At 38.9% G+C, this 14,795-nt stretch overlaps 1 long non-coding RNA gene across 2 annotated transcripts in view; it reads left to right on the plus strand.

Annotated features, from left to right (window-relative positions):
• The window catches only part of LOC123332811, a 131,228-nt gene that overhangs the window by 83,917 nt on the left and 32,516 nt on the right, over window positions 1–14,795 (plus strand). The gene's annotated exons all lie outside the window — the stretch shown is intronic.

Genomic DNA, 14,795 nt, shown 5'->3' on the forward strand with positions numbered 1-14,795 from the left:
CTATGGGGTCGCACAGAGTTGGACACGACTGAAGTGACTTAGCAGCAGCAGCAGCAGTGAGAATGAGCTGAAGCTCCAATACTTTGGCCATCTGATGCAAAGAACTGACTCACTGGAAAAGACCCTGATGCTAGGAAAGATTGAAGGCAGGAGGAGAAAGGGACGACAGAGGATGGGATGGTTGGATGGCATCACTGACTTGGTGGACTTGAGTTTGAGCAAGCTCTCGGAGTTGATGATGGACAGGGAAGCCTGGTATGCTGCAGTCCATGGGTTCACAAAGAGTCAGACGCAACTGAACTGAACTGAAGTGAGAATGAGTGATGTCGGTCAAAGGGTGCAATCCACTTATAAGATTAACAAATTTGAGGGTCTAATGTGTAGCAATGATAGCTAATAATACTGTATCTTATACTTGAAAGTTGCTGAGAGTAGATCTTAAATGACCTCAGTACAAAAAAGAAATGGTAAATATGTGATGGGATGCAAGTGGTAGCTAAGGCTTTAATGATAATCATTTTGTACTTTGTAAGTGTAGCAGGTCAACACATTTGTGCATCTTAAGCTTACACAATGTTATGTGCAATAAAACTACTGGGGGGCGGGATGGGGGGTAGAAATTAAGTAAAAATTTCCTAAATCAGTTGACAACCCAAGTATTTGGAGGTGATTTCTAACTCTTAAGCTGTCCTAAACCAGAGCCCATCCTTTTTATTACTACAGGGGCTGCAAACCATTATTTGGGGGCAAAGACTTGTGGTTCGGTTTTTTTCTGTTTCTTTTTTGTCTGGCACAGGGTTAATCATTTTTTAAGAAATTAAATGCTTTTGTTAGAATACTTGCTCATCCCCAAACTTATAGAACCCACCCTCCTCTTACCTTGGTGATCATATTTCAGTGACACACATCCCCGCCCCCAAACTCCTGCAAATGTTTCTATTTTTGACCAGTTTTCTCCCAACAGCTGAACTTTAAAAGTACTCAGGGAGTTAGGTAAAGAAAGCCACATTTCACAAGTGAGGAAACCAATTCTCAGTGATAATGTGATGGACCAGAGTCAAACACTTAAACAAGTATTTTTTGAAATTGCTTTATTTCTCCATGTAATATACAGGAGGAGGAGGAGTGAGAAGGAGGGATGTTGGGTGTGGGGGGAAAATTAAATAAAATAAATTTCTCAGTCAGAAAATGAAATCTGACACACCCTCCAACGAGAATTAAATTTGTCGGATTTCTTTCTCTGCCTCAGAAAAAAAAAATAAGTGAACTTCACCGCTGTCACAGGCATCCTGGCTTTGCTTTCATCTTACTGGACCTTTTGCCTTCTCTGGAAAAAGAAACTTAACACCATTCCACAAGAAAGGATTTTTCCTTCCTAGATTTCCTGATGTGAAATCCATTCCCCTAATGTTCTCCATCGTCTTAAGAGTTCTCCCGCCTCCCAGAAACACAGAAAAAGGAACGGTGACTTTTGTCTTAGTTCATTGAAAATTATGGCTTTATTACTATCAGCTTTTTACCTCAGATAATGAAAATAATATTCCTTTGTCTGTGAAAAACAAGTTATTTTCTGTGTACCTTCAAGATAGAGTGTGGGAGGAGGGATTGAGTGGGAAGGAAAGAGGATTTGGGGGAGAAAAGTAATGGAAAAGAGCAAATTACTGGCATTTCCGAGGATCAAAAAGAGCCTAACATAATTTTAGTTGAAATATCGAGTCATTCTCTGTTTCTCCAACCTGTAGGTCATGATTTCAGCTTTTAAGCTTTATGTAAGACATACAGATATCCAGCGCTGGCACAAAGCTTTGCCTAGCTGCACAAGCATAAAGCGTCTCTGTGCTTAGAACTCTTAAGTAGTGCAGCCCTCGGTCAGCATGATCAAAGACCTGCTCTCTATCAGCCTGAGAAAATGCAGGAAAAATTACTGATAGGTCATTTTCCCAGGGGATACATTTGAAAACACTTGGCAAACTTACAAAGAAACTAGCAATAGTGTATGAAGGCAAACACACTATGCAGGTGCCATTGAGTATTTTAATATTAACAGCGTCTCTGAGAGAAGATAGCTGAATGACTCCAACTGATTTATCTGCAGTTGATTGCTATGAACCAGGTACTGGATTTCAGTTTGAGCCAGTGACTTAGAATTGTTAATACAGATTTACAGGCTGGTGAAACCAGATATTTCCTTTAAGGGAATGACATTCTCATGCAATTTGATTAACACAACTACCAGAAGTTCATCACAATATGGTAACAATTTTAATAATGGCAACCTGCCAGCTTTAGCAGTTGTGGAAGGATTTGGCATCACTGAATTTTCCCAAAGAAACTTTAAACAGAAATGAGCCAAGATCTTTTGAAAAGTGTGTCAAGTCACCGTCATCAATATAGAGGAAAGGAATTTATTAATCTGAGTCACTAGAGTCTTTACTAACATGAATTCACGGTGAGCTGGTTTATGAATGTAAGCTTTATAGGGCACTGTATTGGGAATACAGATAGATGCCCTGAGCTTTCCTTCCCCTCTCCAAAAATGCACCACTATTTGATGGATGGCCCCCTTGGTCTCATTGTGATATTTTTATTACATGAAATACAGTGTATTAAATTGTAGGTTTTCAAAATACCCACGAATGTTCTCATTTTGGAATTTGACTTTTTCCTCCCATTCAAACCATATATCTATGCTAGTAAGGATATTTAATGGCTAGTTGTATACTGTTCACTGTATGATTTTTCCATGTTCTTGGAAACAAATTACTTCATGATATTTACTATTGCTGTCAGTACCACACTGAACATTCTTATACTTAACTTCATCTACAAGTGTCAGCATTAATCTCTTCCTCTTATATATGCACAATACAGCCAAACTGTTCTCCAAAGGGTCTATACCAAGTTTTACTTCCACCAGGATAAGAGATACCATTTCTTCACATCGTCTCCAACACCTGGAGTTCCTAGGCTTTTTATAAAGTTTCATAAAAGAGAAGAGTAGGACATTTTCTTTCATTATTTTTTTTATCAATACCTGTGTCCCTCTTCACTACCGGTGAAGTTGAACATCATTTCAGAAGTTTATTGCCCATTTTGATTTCCTCTTCTGTCACATGGCTGTTCACATCCTGTGACCATTTTTCTTATCTATTGCTTGTCTTCTTCAACATGATTAGTCAGAATTCTGGTTGTGATTCTTTGTCTGTGTATTTAGGTAAATCTTGACCCACCCTGTTGTTTGACTTTTGACTTTGCTACGGGTCTTTTGAAGTTTGAAATGTGATTTTGTTGAGTACATCAGTCTTTAAATTTATGATCACTGTTTTTTTGTTCTTATGGAAGAAATTTTCAAATGCCATTTTTCAAATATTATGTTTCCATTTGTATTTGTCTGTCACTCTGCCCACAAATAAAGACAAGTTTTATTTCTGTTCAACTTTTAAAACTCTTCTTTCTTTTTATTTTTATTGTTTTAATTTATATTTTAAGGAGAGAGTGGGATGATTTGAGAGAATAGCATTGAAATGTATACTTTTATTTTTTAACTTTTCTATTTAAGGTCTATAAATGATAAAGTAGGTGAGTTCCTATTTTGATTCTGACTTCAGCAGGATATGGTGCATTATGTTAATGGATTTTTAAAAATACTTAAAAATATCATTTTACTTATGTGGTAGTATGTACTTATTCATGATACATTTTTGTGGTTTGTAATAGCACTTATTTAAAAAGTAAATGTGAAATTCAAAAGCTATGAGGACTACTTCCCAAATACCTAAATTTTATTAACCAAATCTCTTACCTCAATATTCCATTTGCTTTCATCATATGATATATCACAGTTTGCAGTTATTTTGCTTTGCCTGTTTGTCTTGGATCTGTTTTGTTCTTAGGCTGTTAGCTCCCTGAGCACAGTTTAGCACTTCTAACTTCCCCATCTTTGTCTGATTGCCCAGTGAAAACCCCGTGTACAATACAAAGCTCGTGCTTAGTAAACCTGCTTGAGGAGTGAGCACTCTAGGTTAGTCTGTGCTGTCAAACACACAAATGCATGTGCACACACACACACACACACACGATGACAGGCTGCCTTCTCCTTCAATTTTACCACAATCTCTGCAGCCTGTGTTCCTTATCCTGATGACTTCATTCCCCCGAAGCGATGTCAGTGTTCTTCCGTCTGCATGGACTTTACACTATGCCAAAAGTCTGAATTAGGCTTCAGTTTCTATATTTTCAGGGTACATATTTTTGTCAAGCCACAAAATCTGTACCAGGAATATTCTGAAATCAGGTGCAGTGAGGAGTGATTGCAGAGAGGAGACACTTATGACTTCAGACACAAACTGGCTGGGTCATTTCAGGCAATTTGCTACATCTTCTCTCACTGAGTACTATCTTTGCTGTGCTGTGGGAATTATAATACCTATCTTATCAAGTATTGCCAGCTATGTGCTGATTAAGTGATAAATTCATAGCCAATATTATTCAGAGCCTACTCTGTGCCTGGAATTATTATTAGGACTTTGTCTGTATGGACTCATTTAACCAATGAAATGATGTGAATGTGCTGCCTGCCTGGCTCAGTGTTTGGCACAAAATAAGTGATAAATAACAATGGATTTAAAAAAAATCTCTCAATGGGGAATTAGGCTAGAGCGGAAACTTAATCATAGAGAGGAAACTAGTAGACAGGAAGCTAATGTGTATCAGACACATTAAAAGTAGAATTACAATAGTTTAAATATGAATGACATAGTTGTTGCTTTTCAAGAGCTCCTGGTCTATCTGGTATTACATGTAGTGGGCTTCATCAAAGAAATGATGACAAGATTGTAATTTTTATATAGAGTCTACTGGTATTTATGACTTTTTTTTACATGTGAGAGGCAAAGAATACTAATTTACAAAATAAATATTTTAAATTACACTATGTTCACTTAGAGACAGCAAGATTAGACAGTTAAAACAGGATATTCTCTTTTAGGTGATTATAAAGTATAAAAGTGCAAACAATAATTTAAGTAAGGTTCCAATTTTCTTTTCCTTTTGGTTGCAAGGACTGGAGTCACTCAGAAAATTGACTCTGTGGGTGGGGCAGCCCTAGAGTGGAGACAATGGAATCACAGAAAAGAAAGGGGGAGGGAGTCCTGAGTTCCTCACCACAGTGAGTCTTTGTTAATTAAGCCTTACATTCCTATCCAAGTCAAACAGTTCCGCAGAGTGACTTAAGAATTAGTCAATAAAAGCTCTCTGTCTTGGTCAGTGGTCAGGCTTGCTTAGACTGAAAGAAAATAAAAGAGAAGCATTTCTCCTCAAGCCTTAATTGCTCATAAGCAATGCATGATCGTTTACTCAAAGGCCTGTGGAATTACTAGGGCTGAGCTGGTTTCTATAAAGGATGATCCATTGCTTAGAACTGCATTACATAAGTGTAGGCAATACAGCTTTTTTAAACAGTGGATGGTCTTCCTTAGTGTACAGCTTGTGAAAAGTGCTTGTCTCTGATGATTGTGATTCTAAATAGGAGTGATTCAAGCTGTTTCAGACCTCGATGGTTAATAAGTGGTGTCTTTTTCCCACTTCATAGTGATAGCTATCTGATGGCTCAGGTGGTAAAGAATTCACCTGCAAATGCAAGATGCAGGTTTGATCCCTGGGTTGAGAAGATCTTCTGGAGAAGGGAATGGCCGCTTACTCCAGTATTATTGCCTGGAGAATCCCATGACAGGCTACTGTCCATGGGTTCACAAAGAGTCAGACACGACTGAGTGACTAACATTTTCCCCACTGTATCCTGAATCTATTTCCACATCTATTTTTTATTGACTACAATCAGCTTACTCTTTGAAGGGTTAATTTTATCTTGATCCTGTTGGCTTAGAGCTTTTCAAAGTTTTGTGTCATCCTAGAACATACCATTTGTTTTTGTTTCTTTCATTCATTCAGCCTGTGAGTATTCATTGAGCATCTGCTGTGTGTCTCTGACTGCCCTCGGGAGTCAGGTACAGTTCTGCAGCTTTTAGGCCTCACACGAGTGGCTTCCCAGGTGGTGCAGTGGTGAGGAATTCACTACCAATGCAGGAGACATGGGTTTGAGCCCTGGCTCAGGAAGATCCCTGGAGTAGGAAATGGCAACCCACTCCTGTATTCTTGTCTGCCAAAATTCCATGGACAGAGGAGCCTGGCGGGCTATATTCAAGGCGGTCACAAATAGACATGACTGAGCATTATGCATGTAATTACTACAGTAGCTCTGTGCCTGAAATACTTCCATAATTCCTTCAGCCCAGACCTGGCCGACTTCTACATATGCAGAACTCAATTTAAATACTACTTCTTCAGGAAGACTCTCGAATTCCCTTTCTCATCCTAGATTAAGCCTCCAGTATACACATTTTTATAACTCATGTTTTCTTCAAAGCACTGATTACAATGTTAAGGTTATATAAATTATATAAAGAGGCTACAAAGTTATATAAGGAGGCTCACTAAGCTACAAGCTCTCTTAGGACAAGATTCATGTCCTTTCTGATGTACCATGAGATTCCAGTGTCTCAAAGAGTGCCTATGATAGACAAAATGCTATCATACATTTCTACCTGTTAGGAAACTTTCTGTGAGGTAGACTGACTTCAGTTTGGATTTTTGACCCTTTAATGTATCAGCATTATACGGTATAATGGCACTTCAATTTCTTGTATGCTGGCCCTCCTCTCTAGTCTTCTAAGTCACTGATCCCAATGTCCCACAAATTCCCCAGTCTCATCCTTTGAAGGACAAACCCCTGAACATTCCCCTACCCTGCCATCAACTTTTACACATGCGTGTGTACTTGTTCAGCTTCATTGTTTACATTCTTCCTCTTATCACATTTGTATATTTGTTTAGCTCTTTCTCTATGCCTGCAGGTCTAGAGAAATTAAGAGGATGCCCAGATAAGCTTCTTTGAGCACTTAATGATAATAAAACAGCATCAAATATCTTGCATGACCCAGTTTCTCCCCATCCCATTCAACCTGACATTGTGCCATTTTCACCAAGTACCTGCCCTGGAAAGCCTGTTTTGCCTCTGAGTTCTTTTCTTTTAACTAGAGTTAAAATAATTTCTGTGTTTCTTTATTTCCATTTCAACTTTTCTTCCTTTATACCTCTGCCTCAGAGCCAGCTATATAACTTGTACAAAGGAAAAATTAAGAATTTCAAAACCCGGGAAAAAGGGCATTCAACCACACTGGGAATCTTAATACAGGGCCTTGTGCCCTTGCAAGAAGCTGGCCTAGTCCCTCTTTAGTTTCACCCCCTTCTTTTCCTCAGTCTCATTCTCTCTACCCTCTATTTTCTTCTCTCTGACAAGCACCATCACGTGTCTTTTCTTTCCCCAAGAATATTTCCTCCTCCTGGATCGGCCAGATTGGAATCAGTCATTGAAAATTACAAGGGAAATATGAAGTCCTGTGGTCCTATCAGATTTTGGGGGCAAAATCAACATTAGTGTCACCAAATGCTTGTCATTTTATTTTAAAACGGTATTCTTTGAATGAACTTCCGAGTTATAATGACTTGCCTAACCCCATTTACAGGATCTAGTTTTATTTTTTAAATAAATCACTGTAGATATTTCTTCCAGGATGGCTACTGTACATTTCTGTTCTCACTTTAAAAATTGGGCAGAGAGGGTGACAGGTACCAGGAAGTCACTTAGGGTGCACCCTCTTCTCTGGTATCTAGTTTCCTTGTTTTGCTCCCTGGCCATCAACTCAAATTGTGCTTTTTCATCCTGACCCCTACATAACACAATTGGCTTACATGACGTCTCACTGTCATGAGTTCTGCAACCAGCACCCACCCCCCAAGAAGTCCATGCACCCAGGGATCTGGTCTACTTGTCCTTGGCCCCAGTCCTACATTCTGTGACAACCCATAGCCCCTGTTCCATCTCTGCGCTCTATCCTTCTGTACTTCTACATGGTTGAGCACTGTCTCTGTTTTGCAACAAACTGAGCTTGTTCATGGTTTTACAGGAAATCCATTCCCACCCAGCATTCTGGGCTCTAGAGCCATGGCTGGTAGGTATGGCGCATCATACTCCCTGTATTTACCCATCCTCCTTCTCATTCATTCTCTTCTTACCTCTGCCCCCTAACATCCCGTATATCCCTCCTCTTTCCTGTAATCAAGAAGAGCATTCCTCCTCTTCTCATGCCAAACAAGAATTGTTTTACTCACCTACTAGCCTCTTGCGCTTTTGTATTCTATCCTCAAGTCTTCATAAATTTGTCTAAATACAGTCCACTTCCTAAGATAGATTTCTTTTACACATGTTAATATAATCATGTTTTATCTAGCCATACCTATATTATCTTGTTACTGGAGTTAGCTACTCCTGTATTCCATAATTTCAGAGACCAGGAAGTCTAGACTTTTTTCAAATTTCAAATATTTCCCCCCAGACTTCATTAGTGTTCTCTACTTACACTTTCAGATGTTGTCTAGTTTTGTTTTTTTTTTTTAACTTTACAATATTGTATTGGTTTTGCCATATATCAAAATGAATCTGCCACAGGTATACATGTGTTCCCCATCCTGAACCCTCCTCCCTCCTCCCTCCCCATACCATCCCTCTGGGTCATCCCAGTGCACCAGCCCCAAGCATCCAGTATCATACATCGAACCTGGACTGGCGACTCATTTCATATATGATATTATACATATTTCAATGCCATTCTCCCAAATCATCCCACCGTCTCCCTATACTTCTCATGGGATACCTCTGTTAGGTGTCGATGGTAGGTTTTCCATGTTGTTGTTGTTTAGTTGCTCTGTTGTGTCTGACTCTTTGCGACCCCATGAACTGTAGCCTGCCAGGCTCCTCTGTCCACGGGATTTCCCAGGCAAGAATACTGGAGTGGATTGCCATTTTCTTTTCCAAGATTTTCTATAACAGATATGTATCAGAAGAGACCCCAGCCCCCAAATAAGACCATGATAAACTATTCAGGACTGAAGTGCTTATCTTCCCTTGATCCTTCATTAGCTTCTGACATTTTCCTTGGCATTTGTTTGATTTTGAGTTGCATACTTGTTTCCCATGAAATATGGTTTACTTTATGTCTGTCTTATACCATGACCATGTTAGACCGCTTTCTATTACAGAAACCTGCTGATAGTTTGTCCCATAGAACATTTTTTTCTGCGTTTGAAGATAACGTATGTTCAATGTATTAAACTTGGAGACTATAAAATATAAAATAAATAGACATTTCTAGTCTTGCTCCCAAGAAATAGCAACTGTTAACACTGTTTAATATATATTCTTAACATTTTTTCTAGATATTACTTTGTACAAAGCAAGTCACTCAGATATATAATTTTGTATTCTATCTTTGTTCATATAACTTTATATCATGATGATTTTTTTTTCATGTGTCTTAACCTAGTTTTCAAGAAATCAGAACCTGGGGCTTTATTTTAAGAGTATAATCTAGGGATCAGAACAGGGGAGGGCAAATGAAGTAGAGAAGGATGGGGAAAAGCTAGTATAAAGATGTAATAGTGACTTCCCTGGTGGTCTAATGGTTAAGAATCTACCTTCCAATGCAGAGGACACAAGTTCAATCCCTGTTCAGAGAACTAAGATCCCACATGCCAAGGGTAACTAAACCTATGGGCTGCAACTAGAAATGCCTGCAGGCTGCAACAAAGACCCAACACAGCCAAAATAAAATAAAATAAAATAAAAAAATGTGATAGCAAAGTGACTGATAAATGCACAACTTACGTGGCCTTGGGGTCCATTCCCACTGTTTCTTAGAGCCACCTGGTGTGGGTCTCAGTGTGGCAGCAACCTACAATCTATTTTCCTGTTGTGTCATCTCACCTGTGAACCAGGCTCAAGTTCATTTCTTCTCCACTGACTGTAAAGGAAAATCCCTATGTGGCCCTTGATGTGAATTGGAGCCAAGATATCAGAACAATAGGGGTGACTGACATGAAGTCTGATTACCTGCTACTCTGGTGGAACACTTGACACCCACTCCCCAAAGTATAATCAAATGGAACTGCTACCCTGCATTATGGCTCATTTCTGATAACACAAAGTTCAAAATGGGCTGTTCCTAAACCAGTTAGTCACTTCCTAAACCACAGTTACTCAGTCTCTTTGAGGGCTTGGGTACCCTGAGAACTGTTTATCAAACAGAGAGTAATTTTTGTCCATGAAGGCATAGTTTTGCTCCATAATTCTAGGGGTTTGTGATGAGCATTTTCTGTTGAGATTTTCTAGGGACTCCACAGAGCACTCGATTGAAATAACTGGCCAGAGGGTCCAGGTGACACAGGAGCATACACCTCTGCCTGTATGTATGTCAGATTCCTCTCTTACTCTAAGTGCCAGTCAAGGGTCTCCAAATACAGGGGCTTGAGCAAAGGTATTGTATGTGCTTGTTCCAAAATTCTGAGTGCAAGTGTTTGGCCTCTTTTTTCTTGATGTAAGGTGCAGATGGAACCACATCCTTTGCCTTAATGGCTCCAGGCCACCAGGTCCAGACAGTGTTAGTCACTCGGTCATGTCTGACTCTTAGCGACCCTGTGGCCTGTAGCCCACCAGGCTCCTCTGTCTATGGAATTCTCCAGGCAAGAATCCTTGAGTGGGTAGCCATTCCCTTCTTCAGGGGATCTTCCTGACCCAGGGATCAAACACGGTTCTCCTGCAATACAGGCCGATTCTTTACCATCTTAGCCACCAGGGAAGCCACTAGGTCCAGAAGTACTTCACTAATGTGGCAACAGTGAGGATTTGTGGATCTTGTTTCTACCTCTCTGACATACATGTGTCTTACTAGGGCATTTAGCAAACTTGCTGCTTCTTACTCACAGGATCATATTAGTAGGATATCATCAAATTATTGGACCAGTTTGTTCACTCAGATGTCAAGATGATCAAAGACTCTATAGACTATAATAGGGAGAAAGAGGATAAAAGATCTCTGCAGAAAGATATTGAAAGTATACTGCTATCCCCGCCATATGAAGCCAAAATGCTTGCTGCCATCTAACAACTTGATATTCCAACTCTAAAATGCTGGCCTAAAAGTCTTCTTTCTAGGACATTCTAAGTCTTACTTGGTTTCTTCAGAAAGCAGAGCTTGAGGCAAAGCCTTATGTGCTTTTACCTTATTAGAAAGTGCAGCTCCAGGGACTAGGACTAAGGAGAAAAGAAGTGAAACAGGTAGAACCAATATGAATTTTTCATCTCAGTCCTGTGGAAACATTTTCCAAAAGAGCTTATGAGCTACAGCATGAGTTATTAGTCATGGGGGAGAAAAGGTAAACAAATTTATGTACTAGCTACTCTTTCTTCCAGGTCCATAGTCTGTCCATAATCTGCTCCATAGCATGTGAACTCCCTCACATGAGTGTGGGTGTGAGCAGGCTTACTGGTAAGCCACACCTCACAGTCAACAGGAAAACCTTGCAATAAAAGGCAAGAGGCCCTATATTAGACACGAACCAAATTGTGTTAACTTGAGCTAGTGGGAATCACTTAGAACTTAGGCCAAGTTGATTGCTGCAGCAAAGTTAGAGATTTAATAAAAGGCAAGGCTAATGGGTGAATAGGATCTGGACTATGGCATGAGTAATGTGATACATCATGCTATTGAAGATGCTTTAAAGCTAGTATTTCCATAGATATACAGTATACTTCATTTCGTTGTTCCACTGATGTGCCCTGATCTGTTGTAACATTCCCTAATTGTTAGATTATTTCCCTTCAATTATTACTATATTCCCAGTAATTTTTTATATGAAAATAGGTATTCATATAGAACAATTTTTTTTAAATTATTTACAGGCTTTAAACAAAAAATACATAATTCCCCACACTGACACTGACTTGGTAGCATGGAAACACTTCAGCCCAAAGTGAAGTAAATTTGTCTTTTATGAATTTATATATAATAAATTCTCATGACATGATTCCAAAATATATGTATGAACTGATATGGAATGATTATAAACATAAGGTAAATTTAAACACTGGTATTACTTTACATGATTTCAATTTAAGGTCAATAACTGGAGAGTTGTATTTTCTTAAAAATCTGAAATAAAATATTCTTTAAGAAGCTACCATGTACCTATGTACAATTGAAGATCAAGTGTTAAAAATCCACTCTTGATGAACACATTAAGCAAAGGATACAACCTCCATCACACATCTGTTCCAAAAACAGCATGTTTCCAAAAGTATACATTTCTTTACAAATAAGCATTGCAACATTAATAAATATAGAGAAAACAACAGAAAGAGTTCCAAAATATAATCACAGTAATAAAGCTTAGTTTTGAATGACTTATCAATAATTGATTCATATTTAACCCAAGCTTGGGGCTTTGGCATTAGGTACCCTTATAAGTGTGATATTTTCTGGTGATTTTGATTTGTGGCTGAAGTAGAAATACCCAAACTGAATTCAAGCTGGGCTTTCTAAGTGGTGTCACTGTGTAATAGAGAAATGGAGGTGCTTCTTTTTCCATCTGATGCCTTTGAAGTCAGCTTTTTTCCTTCCATATTTGTTGAGCCCTTAGTATGTGCCAAGTGCTGAGCTAGAAGTTGGAGATACAAAAATAAATAAGACATAACCCTCTGTCACAAAGAATCCTGATCCAGTGCAGAAAAGGTTACTACGAACGTAGTTGTCTAAGAACCGTTCCTCAACATTTTCCATCTACATAATAATTTGCATATGAGGGAATATAACACATTATTTGCAATTGAAATGACTGGATAGTCCATAACAGGGATTCTATTAATAGTTCTAAAAAACAAAACAAAACAAAACAAAAACAGGTCAGGTAGGAAGATTATACGGCTTTTGTGGCAGAATGTTTTTCAGAGTTAGGGAACATCGGATCCAATACGATCTCCCAGCAGTAATAACACCACATGGAAAGATAAAATGTTATTGTTCGAACCTCTCATTTCACTGAGAGTTAGTTCTTTATGCCAGGATGGAACTGAGTCAGGTCTCTTCTCTGTGGTCCTGGAGTGAGCTTGTTGGGGTGTGGGGGAAGGAAATTAGCTTCTTCATGGTGAGTATTTAAATATTTCAATGTTGTCCTTAATGTGAACTTGAAAATCCTGTGAGCTGAAAAATCAGAATCTTATACCTCAGTGGTTACAGTGACATAGTTTGAGGATGAAGGACATGGGTAAATTATAATCTGAATTAGGTAGGTATCCTAACTTGAGTCTGCACATATTAAACATATTAACTGCCAAAACACATATTAAACACTGTTCCTTTTGTGGGCACCTTGATACTGTCTCATGCAACGTAAGTGCTGGTTATAATAATCAAAGAAACATATGAGCTCTCTTCAGTGGCTACTTTTCAAAAAGGAGTCATACTCTCTATTCCAAAATCCTGACAGGGATCTCCTAGGAATTACTGGAGTCTGTGTATTTAGAAAATCACACTGCTCGTTTATTGCACTCCCTTCCCTAAAGTGATTAAAACCATAAAATCTTATAAAATGGGACAGAGTAAAGGGAGAAGCAGCCAAATTGATATTGGTTGTGGGACTTCTCAAGGCAATAAGGCGAGGTTCTCATTGTTTTTCCTCTCTCAATTTCTCCCTCTCTTTCTTTTTCCCTTTCCCCTTATTCTCTCTCTTTAAAGTATTATAGTACTATGACCTTTTTTCCCATTAGTAAAAATTTCAGTTCTTTCAGTTTTGTCCAATTGCCATCCACTCCCCATCTCTTACATGATGTTATAAGAAAGAAAATTCTCTGCTGAAAAACATATTGTAATTTTGGAATCATAGCAAAGATGACAACTTTCTTAAATGTATCCTATTGCTTATGACATAAAATGTAATCCCATCAAATATATTTGTTTTGCTAAATATGCACCAGCATGTTTCAGCGGTACTTTCAAAACAGCTTTTTCAGTGGGAGTACTTGGCCGTACTGACTACACCACTTCATCTTTCTGCATCTTCTGCCACTGAGCTATAGATTTTCTAAAAGTCGGAACCAAAAGGCCAAGAGGATAATATTCCTGCTTCCCATTTTCTGTCATGTAGGTCTTATTCCATCTCTCTTCTACTAAGTAAATTTGTCTCTGGCTTTCTTTCTCTTAGTTTTGCCTAACTGCCCAAATACCTTCTCGTCTTTTGGACTCAAAAGATACCCTCTGACATTTCCAATCAGATCATCTGAGACTGATGGGGTGTATGTTCTCTCTCTCGGTTGCTTTGTGAGAGTGTTCTGCTGAAAAAGCCTTGTGTTTCTAAGACAGTGGCACCTGTCCAGCACTCGGCCCAGTTTGTCAAGAGGGTCTGACTGAAGCCCTTCATTATCGTCTGTTGGTGAAATAATTTGCCTGAAGGGAAATGGCTCCTTAATAAGAGGAATGAATGGTGCATTGTTTTTGCCTAATACTTGCAGAGCTTCTTCCTTGTAACTTCCATTCCTGGCCTTTGCTTTAGAGTGTCTACCTGCTTAGCAAGCTTCTGTGTGAGAATTTAGGCAGTGGCCATGAGTAGTGCCTTGTGGATGCCAGAGTTACCTGAGGGAACTGAATCACAGAGTAGATCAGAAAGCCTTTTGTGTTTTCTCTAAAAGGAACTAGTTATTACAGGACACTTGTGTTTAGGTTCGTAGGCCTTTTCTCAGACCCTGAACCTCAATTCAAAGTGAGGCCAAACGTGGTACTATTGGTGCAGACAGATATTTCAAGAAACAAAGGCTAGTTTTGGGTACGACAGCTTAGAATAGACATATG

This window comes from Bubalus bubalis, chromosome 3 (assembly GCF_019923935.1).
Source record: "Bubalus bubalis isolate 160015118507 breed Murrah chromosome 3, NDDB_SH_1, whole genome shotgun sequence".
Taxonomy (NCBI): domain Eukaryota; kingdom Metazoa; phylum Chordata; class Mammalia; order Artiodactyla; family Bovidae; genus Bubalus; species Bubalus bubalis.